The following is a 27,133-nucleotide window of genomic DNA, read 5'->3' as shown; positions in this document are numbered from 1 at the left end:
ACAAGATTTTGAGACGAATATTCGGACCCAAGAGGAACGGGAATGGCGGAAACTTCATAACGAGGAACTACATAATTTATATGGTTTACTCAACATTGTAAGGGTCGTCAAGTCTAGGAGGCTTAGGTGGGCAGGTCATGTAGCTAGAATGGAAGAAAGTAGAAACTCTTTCAAAGTCTTGACTGGAAGACCAATCGGAAAACGACCATTAGGAAGACCTAGGTGCAAATGGGAGGACAATATTAAGATGGATCTCGCAGAGATAGCAATACAAGGTAGAAATTGGATCCAATTGGTTAAGGATAGAAGTCAGTGGAGTTTTTGTGAACGCGGCATTGAACTTTCGGGTTCCATAGGCCATCAAGTGAGTTAGTTACAGTATTATTTGCATTGCAATTAAATATTCAGGGCTGAGAAGGTACCCCCCTCCATCTATCTCGGAAACAGGCGGAATAGATTATATGAACCTTTTTTTGGCTTAGCATGATCTCCCCTAGTACTTCCCAAAATATCTGTACTTCCTCACAGGACACTATGTATAATACACACGGTGGATTAATACAATACATAAAAAACGCTGAAATTTCGTAGCAGGCAAGTATCAAAAGGAAGACATTGTTTGACGTACTCTGCAATACAATCAGATTAATAGTGTTAACCCAACATTTTAAAAAAATAATACTACATCAGTTTTTTTAACGTATTTTAAATCTGCATTAAAACAAATTTATAATACCACCCTTGTTACATGCAGTGTTGCAAACTAAGGACGCTACAGTATCACAAACATAAAAAAAACGACACTACAGTATCAGCCTACTAAAAAAAAAAAAACATTTTGGAGGTTTCCATAACAGTAATAATGCAAATGGGACGGACAGGACAATGCATACTCAAAGTGCCTTAATGCTGAATACGACGTTTATCATATGGTGTATTTCGATCAATCAGAAACAAAGTTACAAGGGATTGAAAATTTGATTTTCTTCAAATGATTTTATTTCGAAGAAGTCCTTAGATGAGTATCACATTTAATTACGTAGACTGTTTTGAATAGACAAAGATCATAATGCCGTTTACAGCAACTTGATATTTTTATATCTATTGAAAACTACCTGTGGTGGTTTTCCTTTCTATATCCCAACAACTTTTGGCAGGTGTAATTACAAGTTCTTAGAATTACGTAATTTTGAGCAATGTTGTAAAATTTACCAGTGTTTACCGTATTTGCAAAACGACATTGTGATCTTTACATCTATTGAAAATTATCTATGTGATTGAAGAAGATACTTATATAAGCAGTTTCCCAATATAAAGGCTTTTGAGAAACTCAAAATTTTAACCCCTTATAACTTTGTTCCTATTCATTCGAAATTCATCGATTTATGAATACAGAATACTTCAGAAGTGCATTGATTCGTCAGTCTCACTTGCATTATTACTGCTGTAGAAGCCATCAAAATTTGGACGTTTGTAATACGGTAGCACCCTTAGTTTGCAACACTGAATAACAAATATGATACTGTAAGTTTGGGTTGAACGTGTACATTTCAAATGTATATTAACATGACGTAGTATCATTTAAGAAAATAACAATCAGGGGCGTTCCTGACGTGGATGTTAGGGCGTTGGCAAAAAAGGAAAATATATTAATCCTCACAACCATAGGTGAAACTAGAGGGGACCCCTCTCCCCAAGAGCAGAGCTGGGTCCACCTAGATGTTTTTGTTGATTGAAAATTACAAGTTTACCTCAATTTACACATAATTATTTTAGTGGTGTTTGCATTCGACATATTTAATAGCGACCATACTTTGCCCACCCATCGATTTCTTGAATATAGTCTGTTCCTGGAAGTTCTCGCAATTTTCGGAAGTAAGGGACCATGGCTGTCCCCAGCAAAATGTCCTAATTACACTAATGTCTACAACGTATAAATAGCAATTTTCTTCTAACAATGCAGTCTGCAAATTATAAAGATGAATCAAGGAGGATGTTATTACATAAGCAATACTATTAATTACAAAATGAGTAAAATATACCCTCAAAATATGAAACTGAAAATCAAAAACTAGCAACTATTTACTCACAAATTACTTGAATTCCAGCTCATTCTCATTATAAGAAACTAATGGAAAAGAACTTTTGAATACTTTCGAATTACACTTTCACTAGTCATCTCAATAAGCAGAAATCACTACAATCGTAAACGCGAAAGACAAGGGGATACTCAGCATTGCCAAATCAGAAAGCCCATATTTTCTACAATCTACCGTACAATGTATGTAAATTTATAATTTCACATTTTAAAATCTGTAATGACTGTTTTGTATCTGAACATTTTTCTCGGCTGTTTACTAATTTCAATATACTATTGTGCTGCCAAAATGTCTTGAGCCGTGGCACAAATGCGAACTAAAGCTCTCACCCTGACACACCCACGCGTTGAGCCAATAAGGGTTCAGCAGGCGCTAAGCGAGAGAGCCTTAGCGAAAGAGAGTGGAATTCCTTCAGCCGATAGCAGCGCCTGAAACGGAAGACTAGGTGTCAAGTCAATGTGGTATATTTATAGGCTTATTTAATAGATAATCTCAAAACGGAGCAAGTGAAGCAATTCCGATTTGCAGCGTTCAGAGAAAACACAAAAAGTGTTGTCTTAAAGAAAGAAAGAGAAACTTTTACTAAGCATTCGAAAACAGTGATAGGAAGCCCGAAACTGTAAATCTTGACCCACTAGCGACAAAGTAAATGAAAATTAGGAAAAGAAAAGGCAGAATGGAAAACCATTCTGTAGCTTAACGTCCAGGCTTCTTTTTTTTCAACTGATGCTTCGAACACAATTCTATGGGATCGAGGAAAAAATATGTTTCTTTTCACCGTCCTTACACATATTTTAGCAAGATGTCTATTGTATTCTTAACTTATGAATTGAACGATATGTTTAACAATAAAAAAGGTCAGTAGATCATACCAAACAAATTGTATTCCGTATTGCTATAAAAAAATCTTCATATCCACAGATACATCTAATGACTTGCCAACTCGCAGAAAACTCAAGGCGTTGACTTCCTATACAACGCCTTGGATTACAGAAGCACGAGGTGTGAAACACGAAGCGCACGCGCAATGTAAGTTTTGTAAAGCATTGAAAATACAGCCAAAGCGTCGCCAACGACTTACTGTCTCGTTGAAAATTTAAAATAGACTTCTGGGGGGGGGCGGTGGGTTGTCATACTGCTACTTTTAAGGGCTCCAAACTTTGGGATGGGTTTTATTTATATATAAAAAAAATGTTTCCTCTTCTGGAGGGGGGGGCGATATATATATATATATATATATATATATATATATATATATATATATATATATATATATATATATATATATATATAGTTCAGACGTTCCGTTTAATTAAATTAAAATACTCTTTTCTTCATTTTTCGTTGGGCGTTAACAGTAGTAATGGCAGCAATTTAGGACACTTTTTGGCCCCTGGGTCCCTGCCTCAGGACCCATGGTCCCTGGCCCGGGGTCAATGACCTAGGGGTACCATGGCCCACCCCCTCTAAATTTTGGCAGGGGTACCATGGCCCACCCCCTAAATTTTGGCAGGGGTACATAGGACCACCCCCCTTAAATTTTGGAAATTGCCAAATCTAAAAATTTGGTATGGTAGCCTAGGACCATAGTATGTACCTCTATCCGTATTGGGGGTCTATGTCGTTCCCTTTCATGGGTAAAAAATTGCCAAAAAGTCAAATTTCGGGGGTTTTTGACCTAATTTATCCCCTTGGATGAGGTGTTATTACCCTATATGGTTATATGGACGTATACAGGGATCCATTCCCTTTCATAAGACATGGGTATATTAATGCACCCCTTGAAAAATTTGGGAGGGGTACCTTGGCCCACCCCTTAAATTTTGGAAATTGACCAATTTAAACATTTGGTATTATAGTATAGGACCCTAATATGTATTATGATAAATTTGGGTGGTCCACCTCGTTCCCTTTTAGGGGTACAAAATTGCCAAAAAATATAAACGTAAGCAATACGTTGTACCACGTGTTTGGTTTTTGGTCCATTTTATCCCCCTTTGATGAGGTCCTATTACCTTATATAGTTATATGGTCATGTATAGGGGTCCATTACCTATCATAAGACATGGGTACATTGGTGCACCCCGGGAGTACCTTGGCCCACCCCTTAAATTTTGGAAATTGCCCAATTTAAACATTTGGTATTATAGTACAGGACCTCAATATGTATCATGATAAATTTGGATGGTCCACCTCGTTCCCTTTTAGGGGGTACAAAATTGCCAAAAATATAAATGTAAGAAATATGTTGTACCACGTATTTGGTTTTTTGGTCCATTTTATCCCCTTGGATGAGATCCTATTACCTTATATGATTACAGGGATCTATTTCCTATCATAAGACATGGGTATATTGTTGCACCCTTCTTAAAATTTGGCAAGGGGTACACTGAAATTGTCCAATTTAAGCATAGTGCAGGACTTCAATATGTTTCGGTGGTCCTATTGCCAAATTTTTTTAGTACAACCACGTGTTTGGTTATTGACTCAATGTATCCTATTTGATAAGGTATGGACGGGTATCCCCTTTCAATTTGGTATAACCCCTCGGGTGTAGTACGGTCACGTGATCGATGATTTGGTTTTGATGCGCGACGAGGTCCCTGGTCAATGTTCTCTAGGAATTAGGTGGAAACTTTGATAGGAAAGATTCATGGCATTTAATTTTTTTTTTTTTTTGCAACTTTCAAACTAAAAAAAAATCAAACCAAAGTTTTTCAAAACAAAAATTGAAACTAAAACTTTTAAACTAAAATCTTGAAACTAAAAAATTTTCAAAAAAATTTGAAACGAAAAATTTTCAAAAATTTTCAAACAAAAAAATTTCAGTTTTCAAACAAAAATTTTGAAACGAAAAATTTTCAACCAAAAATTTTGAAACGAAATTTTTTTTCAAACTAAAGAATTTTGAAAACAAAAACAGTTTGAAGCAATACTTTTTTTGAAACGAAAAAATTTTCAAACTAAAAATTTGAAACAAAAATTTTGAAAAAAAATTTTCAAACAAAATTTTTGAAACGAAAATTTCAAAACAAATTTCAAACGGAAAATTTTCAATTAGAATTTAAATCAAACAATGATCAACTTTCACGGTTAACCGTTAAACTATCCGGTTTTAACTATTTGATTAACAAATAAACGGTTTTCAACTATTCGATTAACAAATAAACGGTTTTCAACTATTCAATAAACAGATGAACGGATTTTTCCTTTTCACACCAGTGAGTGCAAGAATTGTTGTACTCGCTTTAAATACGCATCATTTTTGAAACAAGGTGTTAGTGTTCATCATGGATACACAGTGGAAACATCAATTTACCTGTATTCTCGCAGGGCCTAGTGGGTGTGGAAAAACGTATTTTGTGAAGCGATTACTTTCACATCTCCCAACCATGATCAATGCAAAATTTCGTAAGATATACTGGTATTATGCAGAATGGCAGGACGTGTATGCAACAATGCCGGTTCCAGTAGAATTTCACGAAGGACTTCCACGAATGAAAGATTTTCAGCCTCAAGATGGACCACATTTGATTATTATTGATGACCATATGCGAGAAGTGAATAGTGATACTGTTGATATGTTCACAAAAGGATCACATCATCGAAATATTAGTGTGATTTTTATAACACAAAATGTATTTCATCAAAGTAAAGCAAATAGAAATATGAGTTTAAATTGTTCGTATTTGGTGTTGTTTAAAAATCCACGTGACAAGTCACAAATCAAGCATATGAGTTATCAAATCATGCCTGAGCATCCACTGTTTCTACAAGAAAGTTATGCAGACGCAACAAGAAATCCACATGGCTATTTACTGATGGATCTTAAACAAGATACACCCGATGAAATGCGATTTCGTACAAATATTTTTCCCGACGATTTGCATCATTATGTTTACGTACCAACAAAACATGTTTAAATTATTGTGCATGTGAAAAGAATGACTTAGTCTGTCACGATGTCTCCTACAGTGAAACACGCTGATTTGCTACGTGCTCTGCACAAAGCTAAACCAAGATTGCGTAAAGCTATTATTGCCAATGCAGACGCTTCATTAATTCATAGTATTTGTGAATGTTGTTATAATGTCTTAAAAGGCAATGTTCCACTGACAAGTGCGCAGAAGTCAAGATTAAAGCGTTACAAGAACACGCTCCGCTATCTCGTAGACAATACAAAATCATTGGATAAAAAGAAGAAACATTTAGCCGTACAAGGAGGATTCTTACCTGCATTACTTGCACCTATTGTAGGAAGTGTGTTATCCAGTATTTTGTTTAAACAATAAACATCATGGAACATAGCAAGAAGATGGTTTTAGTGCCACCAGAAATGCTTCAACGAATGCATGCATCATCATCCCGTGTGAGTGAAAATCGAGAATCTAATTTCGATCGTGAAATGCAATCTATATTGAATACATCGTATCCAAGTAATGAAGAAAAATGGAATCAGTACAATAGAATATTACAGAAATATCTTTATGTGATACGTAAACAAGAAGAACCAATACCACTTACAATTACATCAATGAAACCTGATGGTGACGTTCCGAATGTTGACGATAGCACGAAACAAGAAATTTTAGCCGCAATACCACAAATGTATCGTAAGAAAGCCGAACTACTATTCCGTCGTTTAAAACAAGATGACGCAACTACATGGGATCATAAAGGAACAGTGTACATCAACGACAATAAACTACATGGATCCAATATTGTAGATTTAATGTGTGATGTGACTCGACCGAGGAAACATTCTAATCCTCAAGGCTGGGAATTGTTTTGCAACTACCTTGCATCGTCAAACACACCTCAAGAATTGATTGGTAATCCACGAAGATTAAACTATATTGTCAAGCATAATAGTACAACAGCATCTGAAGGATCTGCACCACCAAAACCGGCACCTGAATTATTTTCTTCCGGAGAAGAAGAAGAAGAAGAAGATGATGATGTTTTAGAAGTCCGACCAAAAAGAAAACGTATCATTCCACAATGGTCAACGTACAAACCATGAACAAAAAGTTGAAATCCATTTATTACAATCCAGCACACCCTGCATCATTTTCTACTGCAAAGAAATTATGGCAAGCCACAGGAAAATCTATACCTCTAGCCAAAATAAAACTTTGGTTAAACAAACAACCTACCTACACGTTACATCGTCCTGTACGTCGTCGTTTCCGTAGAGATTTTTATCTTGTCAACAATATTGATGATCAATGGGAATGTGATTTAAATGATTTACAATCACTTCAAAACTATAATGACAATTACCGCTATATTCTTACAGTGATTGATGTGTTTAGTCGGTACGGGTGGGCTGTACCACTAAAATCAAAAAGTGCCGAGGATATAGTGAATGCATTTGAAATGATTTTCCAGGACAGGAAACCAATTGTGCTACGTAGTGATCAAGGGACTGAATTTACCAACAAGACAGTACAAAAGTTTTTCAGGAAACACAACGTGCAACATGTTACAACAAAGGATCCAGATATTAAAGCCAGCATCGCAGAAAGATTTAATCAGACATTGAAACATCGTATGTGGAAATACTTTACCAAATATCAAACATACAATTACATCAAAGTATTGCCTTTACTTGTAAAAGCATACAATGAAAGTCGGCATTCCAGTATTAAAATGGCACCTGCAAACGTTTCTCAGGACAATTTACTGGAGGTGTGGCATAACTTATACGACAAAAAGCTACAACGTTCAAAACAAGATACGGATTTATCTGTTGGTGATACTGTTTGTATAAGTAAAACAAAACGTATCTTTGACAAGGGTTACCTCGAGAACTGGACTTGGGAAATATTCAGAGTAAAAGCCATTGTACCAAGAAACCCACCAGTGTATCGACTAGAGGATTTAAATCATCAACTCATCGATGGTGTTTTCTACAGAGAAGAATTACAACCAGTGCCGCTCCCTTCGACGTTCCTCATCGATAAAATATTACGTACAAGAACAAAAGGTCGCAGAAAGGAGTATCTCGTCCAGTGGAAAGGATATCCTTCCTCATTCAATTCGTGGATCCCTGCAACTTCATTGAAGAAGAAGAAGAATGGAACCTGATCAAGATTTTTACGTTACACTTCCCAGTAATAGTTCCATGGATTATTTTCCAGAAAATACATTGACTTCATATATTACGAAATTACAACGACGTGTAGAGTTTCGCCAGAAATGGGATGTGGCAATTGTAGAGATTCATTATCCACATTCTTTGCTGAACATTAACAGTGAAAACAATAAAATATATTACAAATCATCAAGTAGTAATGATCAGGAACCGTGGAAGGTTGTAACGATCCCTGTTCGCTATTATAACAATATACGGGATCTTATTCATGCAATTAATATACATCATAAAGAAACCAATTTATTTATATCCCATGATGCAACTAATAATATATGCCTCATAAGACATCCCAATAAGGAAATCCATACTTCTGTACAAATCTCACCAAGTGTTAGTTTAATGCTTGGATTTGAACCAAAAAGTGATTTAAAAGATATGCAAAAGGGACAATATACACCGGATGTACGATTAGGTTTACCATCACAAATGTACGTCTACTGTGACATTATTGAATCTGTCATTGTTGGAGATACAATGGTACCCTTGCTACGAATTGTCAACATGGATCCTGTGAATCACTTTTGGAAGTCATGCAGTACAAATCTTTAATCCTGCACATTATGTTCCGGTGGAAAAAATGAATTTTGAGCAAATACAAATCGATATAAGGGATAGCACAGGTCATCGTATGCCATTCACCTTTGGAACGGTGTGTACAAAACTACATTTCCGTCGTCGTCGTCATGACTGATCCGTATTTGCAATACTACCAAAAACAAGCGTTATCCGGTATCGGCAACGTCTATGTGGGAAGTCCCTATCAAGCAGGACATGGCATTGGAAGTTTCCTTGGTGGCTTATTTCGTTCAGTGTTACCACTTGTGAAGCAAGGAGCTAAAACTGTGGGAAAAGAATTATTAAAATCAGGTGCCAATATGATTAATGACGTTGTGATCTCGAATCAACCGCTGGAAGAATCGTTTCATCAACGTATGCAAGAGGCAAAATCAAATTTACAAGAAAAAGCTAAAAATAAGTTGAAAACTATGCTGGGAAGTGGATATCATAAACGAAAATGGGATGACTGCTCTCAGTTTGAGGTTGACTTTCCAACGATCAACAACACCATCAATCCTACGAAGAGACGTAAATTATCACATAAGAAGAAGAAGAGATCATTGGCATCGTCACCAGATATTTTTGATTAATTCAACGATGGCTTTCTTACATCATCAATCCTGTGAATGTGTAAAAAGTGAATTGGACATTTTTTCAACATTACCCACGCAAACCAGTGTTCTGGACAATCGTATTATTGGCTACAAACCAATTAGTTCAATAGCTGAAAATTCACCAATAGAATTTGTAGTGAGTGGTAGCAGTGATGAATATATTGATTTGCCACAAACCTTATTGTACATCCAAGCACAAATTGTGAAACCAGATGGTTCATCCTTCACCGAAACGGATAAAGCAATAATTGCACCTGTCAATGATTTTCTAAATGCTATGTTTAGTGAAGTACAAATCTACTTGAACAATAAACTGATCTCATTTCCGTCACATAATCATCCATATCGTTCGTACCTGGAAAAACTGCTCAATTATAGTGATGGAGCTAAAAATACACATTTACAAACAGCAATGTGGTTTCAAGATACGGCTGGTCATATGAACGCAACCACCAGGGAGAACAAAGGATTTCAACAACGCTATGAACTGACAAAACAAAGTATGAAATTCGATATGATTGGACATCTTCATTGTGACATTTTTAATCAAGATAAATTTTTAATTCATGGAGTGGAATTACGTGTGAAACTTATTCCTGCAAAACCAAACTTTTGTCTCATGGCCGGTGAAAGTGGTGTCAGTGCAAAAATCAATATTCTAGATGCATCGTTGCAGGTGAAAAAAGTCAACATTAGCCCTAGTGTCAAATTGGCACACAATAAAATTTTACCATCTACACCGGCAAAGTATCCTCTGACAAGGGTTCAAATGAAATCATTTACCATCCCGAAGGATATACAATCCAAAACTACTGATAACCTGTTTATGGGAACATTGCCAAATCGTATTATTGTAGGATTTACATCGAATGAAGCATCCAGTGGAACTATTACCAGCAATCCATTTGAATTTCAACATCTAAACATTAATTTCTTTACATTGTATGTGGATGGAAAAGCTGTACCTTCAAAACCGTTGCAACCCAACTTTGAAGAAAATCTCTACATTTCATCGTACCACACATTGTTCTCAGGTCCTGGCATACATTTTACCAATACCGGAAATACAATTTCAAGAGCCGACTACAAGAATGGATATACACTGTTTGTATTTGACCTAACTTCCGATTCTTCTGCTGGAGATTGTCACTATTGGAATTTACAACGACATGGAGCCATCCGATTGGAAGTTCATTTCCAAGAGAAATTAGCAGCATCTGCAAACTGTATTGTGTATGGAGAGTTTTCCTCACTCCTAGAGATCGACCACCAGCGCAACATTATCCTGGACTTTTAAATTACAAGGTACGTATACGTTATGTATCATTTCCATTCACGATGTTGAATACATTACAATTAGCTAGTGCTTTAAACGGTAGTCCATTATTCAGAAATCATTTTACCGGGGTATTTGCAAGCGATGAGTTACCCTCACGGTTTTCTCTTCCTCTGGCAATCATTGTAAATACAGATCCATCTACAAAACTAGGAAGCCATTGGATTGCAATTTATATTGATAATCGCGGTGTTGGAGAATATTTTGACAGCTATGGCTTTCCTCCTTATGTACCACAACATGTTGCACTCTTAAAACTTTATTGTATATACTATAAATATAATAATAGCCAAATGCAAAGTCTTGGTTCATCCGTATGTGGCTATTATGCTTATTTTTATTTGTGCTGTAAAGCCCAAGGAAAATCTCTGCGTGAAATTCAATATTTGTTCACAACAGTACCCACGGTTAATGATCGTAGACTGCTGCAATATACCTCCCAGGTAATTTTATCATATTTATCATTGCAAATGTATTGTTTAATCATCATCTATTTCTATACTAATCATCTTTTTCCTCGTTCTTTTTACAGAATTCACAATACGAAGTTTTGCAAACGGGTGCTATGCTGCAAAACATGGAAACAAATCGTCACAATCAAGAAGAGGAGGCGGTCTAATGAAGAAACCCATCTCAATATACAAACATTGTCAATACCTTAGTGTAACAAGAAAGAAAAAGAAGAAACCAGAAATATGAATAAAATACAATTTATGCTGATCTATGTGTTTTTATTGTTCATTCCACATACAACGTTATCAGATTCTCCTAAAGAACTGTGCGATATAAGACGAGAACCCTGTGCAAAGTTTCCACCTAATTCCTAGAGAACATTGACCAGGGACCTCGTCGCGCATCAAAACCAAATCATCGATCACGTGACCGTACTACACCCGAGGGGTTATACCAAATTGAAAGGGGATACCCGTCCATACCTTATCAAATAGGATACATTGAGTCAATAACCAAACACGTGGTTGTACTAAAAAAATTTGGCAATAGGACCACCGAAACATATTGAAGTCCTGCACTATGCTTAAATTGGACAATTTCAGTGTACCCCTTGCCAAATTTTAAGAAGGGTGCAACAATATACCCATGTCTTATGATAGGAAATAGATCCCTGTAATCATATAAGGTAATAGGATCTCATCCAAGGGGATAAAATGGACCAAAAAACCAAATACGTGGTACAACATATTTCTTACATTTATATTTTTGGCAATTTTGTACCCCCTAAAAGGGAACGAGGTGGACCATCCAAATTTATCATGATACATATTGAGGTCCTGTACTATAATACCAAATGTTTAAATTGGGCAATTTCCAAAATTTAAGGGGTGGGCCAAGGTACTCCTCCCGGGGTGCACCAATGTACCCATGTCTTATGATAGGTAATGGACCCCTATACATGACCATATAACTATATAAGGTAATAGGACCTCATCAAAGGGGGATAAAATGGACCAAAAACCAAACACGTGGTACAACGTATTGCTTACGTTTATATTTTTGGCAATTTTGTACCCCTAAAAGGGAACGAGGTGGACCACCCAAATTTATCATAATACATATTAGGGTCCTATACTATAATACCAAATGTTTAAATTGGTCAATTTCCAAAATTTAAGGGGTGGGCCAAGGTACCCCTCCCAAATTTTTCAAGGGGTGCATTAATATACCCATGTCTTATGAAAGGGAATGGATCCCTGTATACGTCCATATAACCATATAGGGTAATAATACCTCATCAAAGGGGATAAATTAGGTCAAAAACCCCCGAAATTTGACTTTTTGGCAATTTTTTACCCATGAAAGGGAACGACATAGACACCCAATACTGATAGAGGTACATACTATGGTCCTAGGCTACCACACCAAATTTTTAGATTTGGCAATTTCCAAAATTTAAGGGGGTGGTCCTATGTACCCCTGCCAAAATTTAGGGGGTGGGCCATGGTACCCCTGCCAAAATTTAGAGGGGGTGGTCCTAGGTACCCCTAGGTCATTGACCCCGGCCAGGGACCATGGGTCCTGAGGCAGGGACCCATGGGCCAAAAAGTGTCCTAAAGTGCTGCCATTACTACTTTAACACACGACTTGCACACTCAGAATGGAGAATGGACGCTACTGATAACAATGTTGGGTTGGCAACAGTGTTAAAGTACTGGCTCAATGGCAGAACTTTGTTTTTCTGCGATGAGCTTTTGTAAGTCAGAAGTTTTCTGCAGGAATTCTGCAAAAATTTTCTGCAGAAGAAACACTTTTCTGTACGTAGAAGTACGTTTTACGCGCCGTAAAAATCAGTTCACACTATATTTATGCGAGTAGTCCGTCCATTTAAGACATCTACACATAGCAGGCATGTTTGCTGTTCTTTTTTTTTTTTCTCCTTTGACAATTTTTCTGCACAGGCGCGGCAAATTTTCTGCGATCACATCGCAGATCACGGCATGTTCTGCTATGGGGGTTACTGGTATCCCAGAATGTCAATGTCCCCTACCGATATGTGTATGTTACAAAATTTTAATGTTTTTGTCCAATAGTTTAAGAGTTACAGGGGCGTATCAAGCTTTTCATAAAGCTATTTTATATTATAATATTATATATATATATATATATATATATATATATATATATATATATATATATATATATATATATATATATATATATATATATATATATATATATATATAGCTTCTCATTTCCCTTCTGACATGCAATTCCCAAAATCTTGCCTTATTTGTAGTTTAGGGCGCAAGGAGGAGAATTATACAAAATTTCAAAGTTCTACGTATAATAACTCCTGAAAGCTTGCGATAACAATGGAAACTATCCAGCCAATTTTCATATTTCTATTAGTGTTTGACAAGGAGACAACTGCTCCGCAGTCTTTGTACCTATACACTGTACATGTTACATTATGTATGACAAGGAGACTCAAATGTTTCACAATTTGTAAACAGACCAATGTAGAAATAACTACTGCATTACCGGTCCTAAGAAAAAAAAAGGGAAGCTGCGAAAAGTTTACAAAAAGCATTTAGTACTTTAGATATTTTATACCTTACAATAAAATTTCATTATTATGATCTTGCTAAATATCATGTGTTCATTGTGGTGTGTCCACCTGAAATGGGAAGTGTTACCCTTACCGGCCTGGAGCTCCTCCGTGGCTAAGCGGTTAGCGTACGCGCCTTTGGCGTGGGAGACCCGGGTGCGATTCCCGGCGGGAGCTCATATGGTTCGGATTCCACGTTAATCAGTAGATCCACGTCTCATATAGCCTCGCTGCTGAACGGGACGCTAAACTAAAATAAACTCAACTCTTACCGGTCTGGGACAAGACGAGATAAGATCTAAATGAAATGAAATATTTGAGTTTTACGTCCTAAGGTTATGCCAGTTAGGCTAAAGAAGACTATGATGATGAAATAATGAATGAAATGGTGGGATAAAGAAAGTGGGAGGAAACGAGAGAGCCCCGAAGAAAACCATACACACGATGTTTGTTCAACACAAAGTTCACTTGGCACGAGCTGGGATCGAACCAGGAACCCCAAATACCAGAGGTGGACACTACCACTGAGCCACCGCGGCCCCAAGAGAAGATCTAAGATTGAAGCTCGAGAAAGGGATGGGAGGTAACTCAACTGGCGGAAACTCATTTGGTAGATATAAAGAAAAAGTAATGCACCTGTTCAAAATGATTTAACCCACCACTGTAACCAGCGCAAAAAGTTTTACAGGGATCAGTTGAAATCATTTAGGAAAATAAAAACTTTAAATTTTGTAAATTATTAGTGCTCAGATTATCCGGTTTGCGAGCTATCCGTGCACGGTATATTATTATCATTTTACTGTGGAAGTATTCGAAAAATTGAAACAAGAAATTTCGAGCACGTGTGAAGTGAGCTCGTACAATTAACTGCACAAGTTCAGTGGCTAACTAGAGAGGGACAAGCTTTGCACTCTACAGATAACGTTTCAAGTCTCAGAAATAAGGGACCATGGCCCCCTAACAACAGCAACAAAACAAGTAAACTGAGCTGGAAAAACTTAATGAACGCTAAATGTAACAATGCATTTTCAGTTTAGCTTATATTTAATTAGAAACAGTGGTGTAGAATAACACTTAAAAGTTTGGTGACGCACCATAAATTTGTCTTCTGTAGTTTGTTTATATTCTAAAACAACTTCTCTAACGACTACAAATAAGTATAAAGCGTATATTTAATTTTTTATGCCAAACAATTACTGTGAAAAATCAAATGAACATTTCAGATTATTCGTTGTTTATTCAAGTTTAAGCGTATCTTTTCAGCATATATATATATATATATATATATATATATATATATATATATATATATATATATATATATATCACATTGACCTACAGTTTAAGCTGGGATTCGAACCAACGCAATACATTTACACTTTTAATGCTCTGCCACTGGGAACAATTCTGGACCCTGTGTATCAAGATTGCGCGCTAGTTGCTAAACCAACGGGAATGGCTTAAGATTCGTGCTGTTATGTCAGGTGAGCAGCACGAATAATCGAAAGTTTACGATATTTTTAGTTTCTCTTGTCTGCTTAATGAAATGTAAAAATTTGGCATCCCCAATTTCCATACATCTCACCGTAAGTTTCGCTTTAAATCTATTTTAAACAGCGGGAGCTCTTATAATAAAAATTTGGTGTCCGCAGAAAGCAGGGGCGGACTGGGAGTACAAGGGCCCACCCGGAGAATGATGCTTAGAGGCCTTGATAAATACCAAGTTGGTCTGGAGTCTGGACTGCCCTTTTAGGAATGAACCCTTAGCTGGAGATTTGAATGGCTAAACCCCCACCTCCACGAAATGTAAAGTTGTATATGCGTATCTATAGCCAAGTATTATTTTGTTTTCTTTATTTACTTTCTACAGTCTGAAAATCCTTGCAATGAATCGTACAGCAGCTTCTGTTTATATTGAAAGAGATCTGAATATGACACTATTCCATCTTCAAAATTATGAGTAACTAGCAGCGTTCACCCCGCTTCGCTGCGGTCACCCCGGAACGCAATAAACTTTGTTACTTAGATAATTTTTACTTTTTCGCTTTCAAATTGCAGTAAATGTTAACATTATAGCGCCTGTCATTTATGTTAACCCGCCGAGTGACCCGCTTCGCTGCGGTCACCCCGGAACGCAATAAACTTTGTTACTTAGATAATTTTTACTTTTTCGCTTTCAAATTGCAGTAAATGTTAACATTATAGCGCCTGTCATTTATGTTAACCCGCCGAGTGACACGGTCATGCGGGTTGCATATAAATACGTTTATTTTTATACCTATGATGAACTAACAAAGGATTTGTACGTTATGGACACTTGAATGGTCAATTATCTCAAGACACTGGTAATTAAAAATTAAAGTGATATGATAAAAACCATCTAGGGTCCAAATCCTAATAACCCCCCAAAAATAAAAGAAATTGGTTCAGCCGTATTAGCGTGATGAGGGAACAAAGGATTTGTACGTTCTCTTTTATAATATAGATTTATTTTTTATGAATGGTGCATGCAAATGAGTGAATACATTATAATAAACTTAATTTTACCGTATAAAATAATAGTCTTGTCTTTGTAGATTCGTTTACATGATATGTAATGAACACTGAGTAATCATCCAATTATGGAAGTGAGAAAAAAGGGAACATTTTAAAAACACAAAGTTTAGAGAAACGGTTTTAAATCATTTCTGATAAAGCACGCTGAGTTTGATAAGAAATAATTTCTTGTTGACTTCTTAAATACTAATTAAATTGGAAAATTATTACAATATATTAGCATTACAGCCTATTTTTTTTTTCTATTAACGGTAGTTAGGACCTCTCAAAATCAAGAAAGAAAAACGGAATGAACACCACGAACTTTTGATATAAAATTTCGCATCCTTATTGACTACACAGAGGTGATAACGCATTTGTCAGTCATGTTTTTGATGCGGTTTGCAATTCTTATAAAATACATGAGAAATGAAGTTCATTAATCAAACCAACTTTTACAGCAGCATTTTTCTAAAGACAGATTTCCCAATTTCATCAACATTTTTTTCATTAGAGATTTTTTGCAGAACATCTCTTCAATGGCCATAAGCATAAGTGATTCGAGAATATGATTTGACAAAGATGAACGCGTACGAGTTTTAATTTAAGATAATTGAATGCTCGCTCACACAATCCTTGAGCACCTGAAAGAGTTATCAAATTTGTATAGAGTAAACAGTGTTTGGAAAGTGGAAACATTCATGTTATATCTTAGAGCAACCTGTAGCAACACAAGTAACACTGTTTACACGGATGATCTTCATTGCACATCTTATAAGACTGCCTTCTGAAATAAGAGGCAAAAAAGGCAATTCATTCCTCAGGTTCACTTTCGCCCTCCAAGGCACTACACTTAGTAGAACTGTCGCATTCTGAAACATCTACGTCGGGTTGTATGTCAGTAACATCTTTATTATTTGTTTTATCACAGTAGTCTACCAGAGTTTTCTGGAGTTTTTTTCAAAATTTTTAGCAAAATTCAACAACTCAGATTTCAAATTTTCATGCCCAACTAAACATTTTTTAGCTATCTCCTGCAAAGCATCTTCTGAAATACCCTCATTTAGTAAAGCAATACATCAGCGAGGATCAAGACAAAAAACATCGAAGATTAATTTTTTGTTGATCTGTCCCGTGGCCCGAAACCCAAGAATTCGGGCCCCACATGTTTGGACTCAGGTCCCTTCTATCAAATATATTGCGCTGTCCCTTACTGACATGCAGTATCACAATATCGTCCTGTAATGTTCGGTTGAATAACATTCAGGCAGGATAATAAGGAAACTTTTGTGAGCAAAAAGCATGGAGAATATGGCATCAAATTCTTTGGGGCCCGATTTCTTGGACTTCGGGTCCCAGACCAGATTTACGACATCAGCGGTATGCTCAGAGGAAACCGACCCTTTCTAATGCAACCATTCACGTATTAAAAAAAAAAAAAAAAAAAAAAAACTCCGTGTTTCATTGGTGAATAGAAGGGACCCGACCCTATACTTTCGGGGCCCGACATCTGAGAACATCAGGCCCCGGGCTCCATTTCTGACACCACCGCTGTGCTCAGGGGACCAAGACCTTTCCATTGCCACCTCCCACGTCCAAAAACAATATTTCATTAGTGTATCTTCTATTCACCAATGAATAGAAGATACCCAAGCTCAAAACTTCGGGGCCCGATTTTTGGGGCTTCGGGCCCGTTTTCTGACATGACCACTGTGCTCAGGGGACCATTATTTATTGCCATCACTCGCGTCCAACTACTCCATGTCTAACACGACTTCTTTACCGTAGATGAATCAGCTCCATGTTCTTTTTATGTGATGTTATCGATTGCACATCGCATTATTGAATACATAAATTATGGACGAGATTACATTTTCGAGGTAATAATTTACACGTATTTTTGAGACTTTTTAATTGTCTTAATGATTTTTCAACAAACAAGGCTACTGGTTGGGCAGGGGCTTCTTTTGCTAGTGCCTTCCCCCTTCGCTAGCACTGCGGCCCCATTAGTTACGCCACTGGTTACTATGAACAAGAATGGAGTTTTGAATTACACTCCGTTATAACTAATCGACCAATATCGACGTAATTTTGCATAGGGCAGGGCCCACCCGGAAATTTCCGGGTATCCAGTCCGCCTCTGCCAGAAAGTATACTTTTGAAATATTACGCATGCTGAAATAGAAAATATGAAGTGTTATGTCACTATATGATTACATGTTCTGATATATCAAAATGCGAACTCGCTTCAATTTGGGTAACTAGTTATATAAACATTAACTCCCGGCACAAATATTAGGAAAAGATACATTGAAATATACGGAAAATAACTGAGCAACACTACTTACGTATCATGTCAATTTTGCTTACCATATTTTTTTAGTAGATCTGAAACCTGTTAAAAATTCCTTCTTTGAATGTAAGTACCCAAAGGTATCTTTATATGTAAAAAGTCTTAAACTGAATTGACAATGCATATGGGCTTAGAATATGCGTACAAATCAGGGAATTCGTATAATGTATATGTGCGGGAACTTTACTCTCAAAATACGGATATGTTCGCATAAATGCTGACACATGTTAACCCGTTACAGCAGTGAAATCACAGTATTTAAAGTCTTAATTGTTTAATTACAAATTCCTGCTAACAAATCTTACTTATAAACAAAGGGTTGATCGATCAATAAAACTGACGATTTTGCATCATAATACAAATCTGCGATAACACTAATATTCACTTTTCATTTATTATTATTATTATTTGTACATACTATTCACGTCACCTAATTTTTGAGTATTCTCGCTGACAAAGTGAATTCAAACTGTAGGGCTATAGGCTATCTATAGCAAAAAGATAAAACTCGCTTTCTCTCTGAAACAACTTTTACTTCCAAAGAATGCATGATAGCTCAGCAATGGAAGGTTCGCCTCTAATGTGAAAAGTCTCCGATTTAATATCAGGTCGAGATTATAATGGGCACCTATCCCCACCATAGTTTTCGATTCACCTGCTTATCACCAGTCATGAGCGCAGCACATTAAACGAATTATTTCATTTCACATGCCTAATGTACACGTTGAAGTGATGAAAAGATGAGATTGTGATAGTCAATTTCGAACAGTAGACATTCTTGTTGTCAGGATTTAATACTCAATTCGCTTAATTCCCATTCCGCCTAACAAATTCCCAGCCATAAATCACTGATAAAAATGTCCGTCATTTTAGGCATAGTAGAAATTCCTATTTGGCCCAATTCTCATTTTGCGTAACGATCTTATCAAGTAGAAAACTTGATATACAGAAAAGTTTGCGTTTCCAAGCAATACAATAACTTCATACTACACGTTTATTCACATCACATCATGAAAAGCGGGGATATGGGCCATGATCATGGTCTGGCAGAGATCGTTTAGTTGTACTGCTGTTTAATAGATAATATTAATTGGAGTTGTCTAAGTGAGAGTGTTATTGTAATACAGTTTTCGTTCTGGTATTAAGTACTTCGATACTAGTGTTCGGATATGGGACTTTAAAAAAGCATTATATTTTAATTACCTTATTTTTGCACTATTAACTTTTTTCATAAAAAATCTTATTGGTCAATAGAGTTTTAATCTTATGTGATTGCCCATTTTAGCGAGTGTTTTTATTATTATTATTATTATTATTATTATTATTATTATTATTATTATTTAAAATAGTGCATGCTATTGGAGAAGCTATGTATTCCAGAGCTCGTATATCAAGAGCCAGTGGAGGCCGCGGTGGCTCCGTGGTAGAGCGTTCACTCCTAGTGCATGGGGTTCTTGGTTCGATCCCAGCTCGCGCCAAGTGAACTGTGGTGGACAAACACCGTGTGCGTGGGTTTTCTCGGGGTTCTCCCGTTTCCTTCCACTTTCTTCATTCATTTCTCAACACTACAGTTTCCTTTCGCCTAGCCGGCATAAATGTGGGACGTAAAACAAAGATTTCATTTCATTTCATCATGAGCCAGCATTAATTTGGAACTTCTTGTCTGCGTTAATCTCTTGATGTAAACTGCGTAAATCTTTATTTTTAGAAAATTAATTGGCTACTCTTTAGAAACTGACGTTACATAGACATTATTTATGTTCGAGAAATATGGAATTACTTCGAAAGCGCCAAAGAGAGAACGATGAACAAGGCAGAGGGATGGAATCATAAATGGAAGAAACTTTTTCCAAGGCATCACCCGACTATTTGCTCTTTATCTTAACAAATTAAGATTGAACAGGTCGACAACGAAAGAATCAAGCAGATGTTGGAAATGGGAAATCATGGCGGTCACAAGAACAGGATATGGTGGAGATTCAATGATAGGATCAATGTCTTGAGAGATAGGTTACTTAAGCCAATAGGTAGATTTGTTTCAGCTCATTGATGCAGTGCCCGTATGGGTGATTAGCGTACGGTTTGTATGTGTAAGAATGAGATATTGTTACTTCTTTAAAGTATAAGTGTTAGATTTATACCTGAAATAGACGCGTACATAGAATACTACAACTAATGGTTGTAGTTGAAATTTTTGTTAATTGATAATGTGAAACTTCAGCTGTAATTGAACTGCTCAGAATTACCATTACGCCCAACGGAAAGCGGAGACTAAGGATACAGTATAAAATTGCTATAGCACTTGGAAATATTGTCAATATTTCTCTGTAGATGAAGTTTTCCATTTGGTAAGATCGCTAAGGAAAATGCAGGATTCCCAAATGTCCCTGATTTTAAGAGACAGTCCCTTATTTTATGATTTTGTCCTACGTCCCGGGGACGGCAAAAGTCTCGTATTTTGCCTAAACGACAATTTTACCTCATACAACGGCTATAAGCTCGCGTTTTTAATAAGTCATGAGTGTGAGCAGTAAATGGCAAATGCTATTTTACAAAAGCTTTGAGTTGCCAAATTTATTTAAGGTCGTAGTCTTTTTTCTAAGCATCCCACCGTCAAATTCATTTGTGGAAAGTTTTCTCACATATGAATTTGAAATGGACTGACACAAGAAATAGGTGTTCTGCCTAGTTGATGAAAGCTGAGGTTTTCGACAGCCTAAAGAAAAATCCAAACTTGAAAACGATTATAAGTGCAGTTAAATCACGCGTGAAGTACGATTTTTTGAAGAAAGTTTTGATTGCCTAAATCCATTGTTTCAAAAGTAGGATTTACCCAATTTTTCTTATAATAACACTTTGTATTAGTCCATACTTTTGTATTTCTTTCAGTCTAAATGATCTCTCTTTATTTGAAGTCTTTTTAAAAATATTTTTATTTGGCAACCCTGGGAAAGTGGGAATTTCTGCTTTGTCCAAAATGGCGGCCAAATTTTTATCTGTGATTGCCAGTTGGTAAAGCGTTACGTGAAATGAGACAAAACATTGGCAGTGCCTTTCCAGTCTATGAACACGTGGTTTCATTGTTTTGTTTATTTCGTCAGAGAAGGGCTTCCAATATTTTCACTGAGAAAGAGAAGCCATCTGCAGAAGGAGACACGGTTTAATATGAAGGGACTGAAAGTACTAGGCGGAACCTGCAATAAAGATGTCACTGAAGGGTGGGGAAGCGAGTGGAAATACAGTGTCGATCCCCATTAAAGTTTACAAAAAGGTTCTAGAGGTCAACGATTCCCGAAGGTTTAAAATAGAAAGAAAAATAAAAGACGCATAAAATGAAGCCCAAGAAAAGGACGGAGGGTCAAAGTGAAATCATCGGCATGTGATTTGTTTCAGAAGGGTAGGACAGAAATAGAATTAAAAAAAAAAAAACAACTATGTAGCCCTACTGTAAATATACATGGAATTTATGCTTAATACTACTACTACTACAATAATAATAATAATAATAAATTTACACTAATCTTGTAAATTAAAGAGATGGATCAGTATTTGCCACTTATTGAATATAGCCATGTTTCCATATTTCATTCAAGCACAAGTAGTTAAATAACAGGAAATCATCCGTGAATCACGAATACGCACTTTGGTAGGGACACACCTCTGTGGTCACCATATTTACGCCCAGCGGATAAAGTGAGACAGTACGACAAAACATATAGCCTCGCTGCTGAAAGGGACGCTAAACTAAAATCAACTCAACTAAAGATTTTTTCTATGTTTTCTTTGGATGGAGGAAGTGAAGAGAGAATTCCTTATTAGTCTTCGTTATGCTCATCCTTACTTTTCTGAATTTTGGTAATTGCTTAAAGGCAATGGAGAACGTCGAAAATTCAAAAAGTGTGCCAGGCAGTATCTGCAAAGTGCTATTTCTGTTGTAACAATTGTCGGCTGATAATTTCTATACTGTATGAAATAACCTGGAAATAACGATTTATTGATTTAATAACATTTTGTAGTGTCCCTGTCTCAATTTCTAAATTTATGAACCCCTTCATTGTCTTTAGTCATTTAACAATTTTTAAAGGGGGGAAGGGAAGATGAGCGAAGCGAAGCATGTCCAGCAGTGCAGGTATGGGGGAAAAAATATGAACTTTGGAGTTTATTATTATTATTATTATTTTAAATAAACCTTTCTGACCAAAAATATCCTATCTTTTTCTGCAAAAATAAATAACAGGATTGGTAATAAATCTAAAAATCATAAACACTTCAAGAGAATTAATGTTAATGAATCTGAAGAACTGTAAGTGAAAAGTTTAATATTCGTTACAACTAAAATGAAAACTGATTTAATCATGTTGAAATCTGAATTTTGTAAATCTTTTCCTTGACGTACCTTACTTGGAACTAAGATTTTGAGATTTCGCCTTTCTTTCCACTTAAAATTATCTTACAATTCAACAAGGAATAAATCAAATATATAGAAGAAAAAGTGATATTGTTTGCGACTGAATCCAAGGAAACCTTCTGAACCGTTTGAAATTAATTTTTGAATATAAATGTCAACTACCTCGAACTATTTTATTAAATATTAATTTGATTAAAATGCATATTCTAAGGGGAGGACGAGGTTCATAATTTATGCGAAAAATTGAATATCTCGCGAGCTCGTGAATAGTGTTGTAAAGGCCTAGAAAAAAACTGGAAGTTTTAGGTAAAAAAAAAATTTTTTTACAGTTTTTTTCCCGAGCTTGGAAAAAAAATTAGGAAAAATTGAAATTTTCGAATATTTTACTACATTATGCTTTTAAAATGAAAACTATTTTATAGTTAATAGTTCACAGTTAAGATCATTGAGTAGTTATGTTTCTTGTACTAGAATAGGGAAATTTTGTCGCATCAAATATATTTGCACCACTCCTTTAAAGTTAGCACTGTGATAGAATGGAGTTATAGCTACAAAAGATACTAAAATATAATTCTAGTTAGATTAATTAACATAGACGCATTTAAATTGTCTTAAGTAATCTTACAGAGTTACTGTTTTATGGCAGGGAAGTGTTAAAAAAACAGGGCCAGAATAATTTTAGTTAATATCAGTAATCAAATATATATTTTATGGAGATACGTGTCTTCCTTGTGCTGTGTAAAATTATCCGGGAATTTTGAACCCATTAAAAAAAATATTTTGTTCGGAAATATTGGCAAAACCCGGAAGATATAATTTAAAAACTATTTTTTTGCCTGATAGTAATCTTATTTTCTGTAACGTGTCTGCAGCATATATACAACGTATTTCGCTAACAGGAAAAATACTTAAAACAACAGCTTTTAATTTTACTTTTTAGTTTTCTGATATCGGATTTTAAAAAAACCTTTATTATTTGTGTATTTTTCGAACAACTCAAAAAGAGAGATGATCTTATTAACATGTACACACATACAGAGCACAAGTGCGTAAATTTGAGCAGCGACAAACATATTAAAAAATTTAACATGTGAAACTTCCCTTCCTTATTATTAAAGACTAGCAGAATACCCGTTCTTCGCACGGGGAGATTAAGTTTCATTTTGGGTATAAAGAGCACCAAAACTGTTACCAATTAACTTAGGGACCCCAAAAGCTATGAATTTGACACTAGTACCAATCATTTTCAAATACTTTCACATGTCACCCTTCCCCTTTAGGAGTACTAATGGGGACTGAATTTGGATGATGGGGACAAACTATGGACTAATAAAACCATTTTCGATCATTTTTATATATCCACCCCTTCTCTTTCCCTCTCCCAAGTTGCGGCACTGAATTTGTATTTAAACAGCATCGTAAATGTTAATGTTCATCTCAGGACACCAAAAACCACGGATTCGACACGAATATCGGTCATTTTCGATTAATATATATATCCCCCTCTCACCCGCCCCCAAGTTAGGAGGATGAAATGATTTAAACGGCATCGGAAGTGTTACTGTTCATCACAACTCCAAAAACTATGGATTCGACATTCGACACTAATATGGGTCATTCTATATCATTTGTATATTATATATATATATATATATATATATATATATATATATATATATATATATACCCTCTCCCCTCCCCAGGTCATGGCGCTGAATTTAGATTTAAACAGCATTAGAAGTGTCACTGCTCATCTCAATGACCCGAAAACTATGGATTCGACAATAATATCGGTCATTTTCAATCATTTTTTTAAAATACAGGGTGTCCCATTTTAATCTTTCCACGGAAATATCTCAAAAACGGTTGAACATAAATGAACTGAACAAAAACTCAAATAGGAAATACCATGGGGCAAATCGAATGGTGATGTCGCGGTGCACCCCAGGGCCGATCTTCAAGGGGACCCGGGTCCAACTTCAAAATTTTAAATGGAAACATGGGGCGAGTGACACCTCGTTCGATAGATACGAGTCAATATCTCAGATCTTGATTCGTATTTAAACCTACATATGAAATTGTGATAAAAAAAAATGAATATCTAAAATTCGTCAAAACTTTTTTCATATTCAGTAATATAGTAGGTTGCTGTGCTTTTAAATGTTTCCATAACATGTTTGTGCTACCTTTGTTCTTTATTTTAACCTTGCAATATTTACATGTTGAACTTTCTGTCGAACTTCTTCCCAGTAGCGTAACGCAAAAATGTCGCCCCCCCTCGCAGGATTATTTTTGGGCCCCCTTCCAATGTCCATTAACTTCCTACTATATTATATCCCTGTAGAAGACAATGGTTAGTAAATCATAATTAACATACTGATAAAGGCAAAGTTTACATTCATAATCAAGAAATAATACAACAGTGTTTGTTGGCGCATTGATTGACATGTTTAAATAAAGAAACGAAGCAATGTAAGTTGAACTGAATGTAGTAATAGGGCTACGTATTCTTTCTGCTTAAAATTTGCACCGTAAGGAAGACATTTTCAGCACATTGTACAGTCGGCAGCAAAATTATTTCCCCTTAACCTTCGAGTGCCAATATGATTTTTTAAACTGATGTTGCTAGAATTGATGAATTTTCACCTAGAGCATATTTTTCTTTTCTAAAGTAAATAATGTTGTTCAGGGAAATGGATATTCCGTATTCAGCTCACTTTTTGTAGCATATAGTTCTTGGCATTTGCTCCGCAGCAGGCTCCTTAGTTACGCCATTGCTTCTTTCCATTTCAGAGTATAGTGAACTGTCTGAAAACTAATGTAAATGGTAAGTTATTCTGTTTAGCTCCTCTTCAAAACTCAAATGTTAGCTTCAATTGAAAATATTTATTTTATTCTTACGTTAGAAATAAACTTGACTATTTTCTCATATACAAATGAAATACCTATTAGATAAGGCTCTTCCAATCGCAGAAATACTAGACAAAACAAACTCTCTATTAATTGTATGTAGTTTCTGACTCACTAGAGTCCAACCATCAACAAATGTAATAACGAATATCTTTCACTTCGAAGATACACACCAGCCAGTCTATATTTTTTTGTTGTAACAACAGTCGATTTTTAAACACACACACGAGAATTTCAGGAGAGTGATACGATTGTGTAGTATTATAAGTATTAATAAAAGTGTTCGTTGTATGACTATCACCTAATTTATGGCTTGCTCTTCTAAGGCTGGGGGTTTGTTGGAGTAAATAAACAGATCTCTTATTTTTTCTTCACCCGCTTCTTCAACCCCCAGGTTTGTTTAATCATACATTGCAGGACGTAACCAAAACATATTCATGCATAGTATCATTGAAGCTTTTTGTGTTTTGTATATTAAAGTGTTCAAAAATATTTAACATATTTGCATTTGTACAGCGGGGGACACTTCTAAATGGTACAGCCATATGGAGATTTACGGCTAAGGTGTACCATTTAGAAGTGTCCCCCGCTGTACATGTGATCTCAGGTTCAATTCTCGGTAGGAACATTCATGAGAAAATTGAAAGCTGAAACAATATGAAAATAGTATTTAAAAGTCAGGAAATTGATATTAAAACTTTAGCTATCTATTGGGACTGTAAGGCTGTAGTTAAATTAACCCACACGTTTCGTGAAGATACAGTATATTACGTCGTTATTGTTTATTTACTATAAGCTACCAGATACATCCTCAGAGGCCACTTTACACTGTAGTAATCAACAGATGAAAACATTGGAAAAGGAATGGAAGGAAGATCTCTAGAGCCTTAGATCAAGGTACTAACCTAGCATTTGCCCAGTATAATTGAGGAACAACCTGGAAAATCCTCAGTCAGGATGGATGGTCTCCGAATTCGAACCCGGTATTATCCAATTGCGAAGCAAGAATCCTAACAAGTAGCCTGAGCTCGCTTCGTATTATTATTATTATTATTATTATTATTATTTAATTAACGTAATGTTTTAAAATTAGTGCAAA

General features: G+C 35.9%; 1 protein-coding gene across 3 annotated transcripts in view; it reads right to left on the bottom strand.

The window, feature by feature from the left end:
• LOC145680645 (uncharacterized) overlaps positions 1-27,133 on the bottom strand; it is a 193,673-nt gene that overhangs the window by 133,059 nt on the left and 33,481 nt on the right. Inside the window, exon 1 of one of the 3 annotated variants that reach the window (XM_081751350.1) lies at positions 2,429-2,514. The exons of the other annotated variants lie outside the window; for them this stretch is intronic. The gene's annotated coding sequence lies outside the window, so the exon portion shown is untranslated. Of the gene's footprint in view, positions 1-2,428; positions 2,515-27,133 lie in introns of those variants that run through there. 3 annotated transcript variants of the gene reach the window in all.

Source organism: Thermobia domestica, chromosome 3 (genome assembly GCF_964235325.1).
Source record: "Thermobia domestica chromosome 3, izTheDome1.hap1.1, whole genome shotgun sequence".
Taxonomy (NCBI): Eukaryota; Metazoa; Arthropoda; class Insecta; order Zygentoma; family Lepismatidae; genus Thermobia; species Thermobia domestica.
The sequence above is the reverse complement of the archived record's forward strand: the minus strand, read 5'-3'. Positions and strand labels throughout refer to the sequence as shown.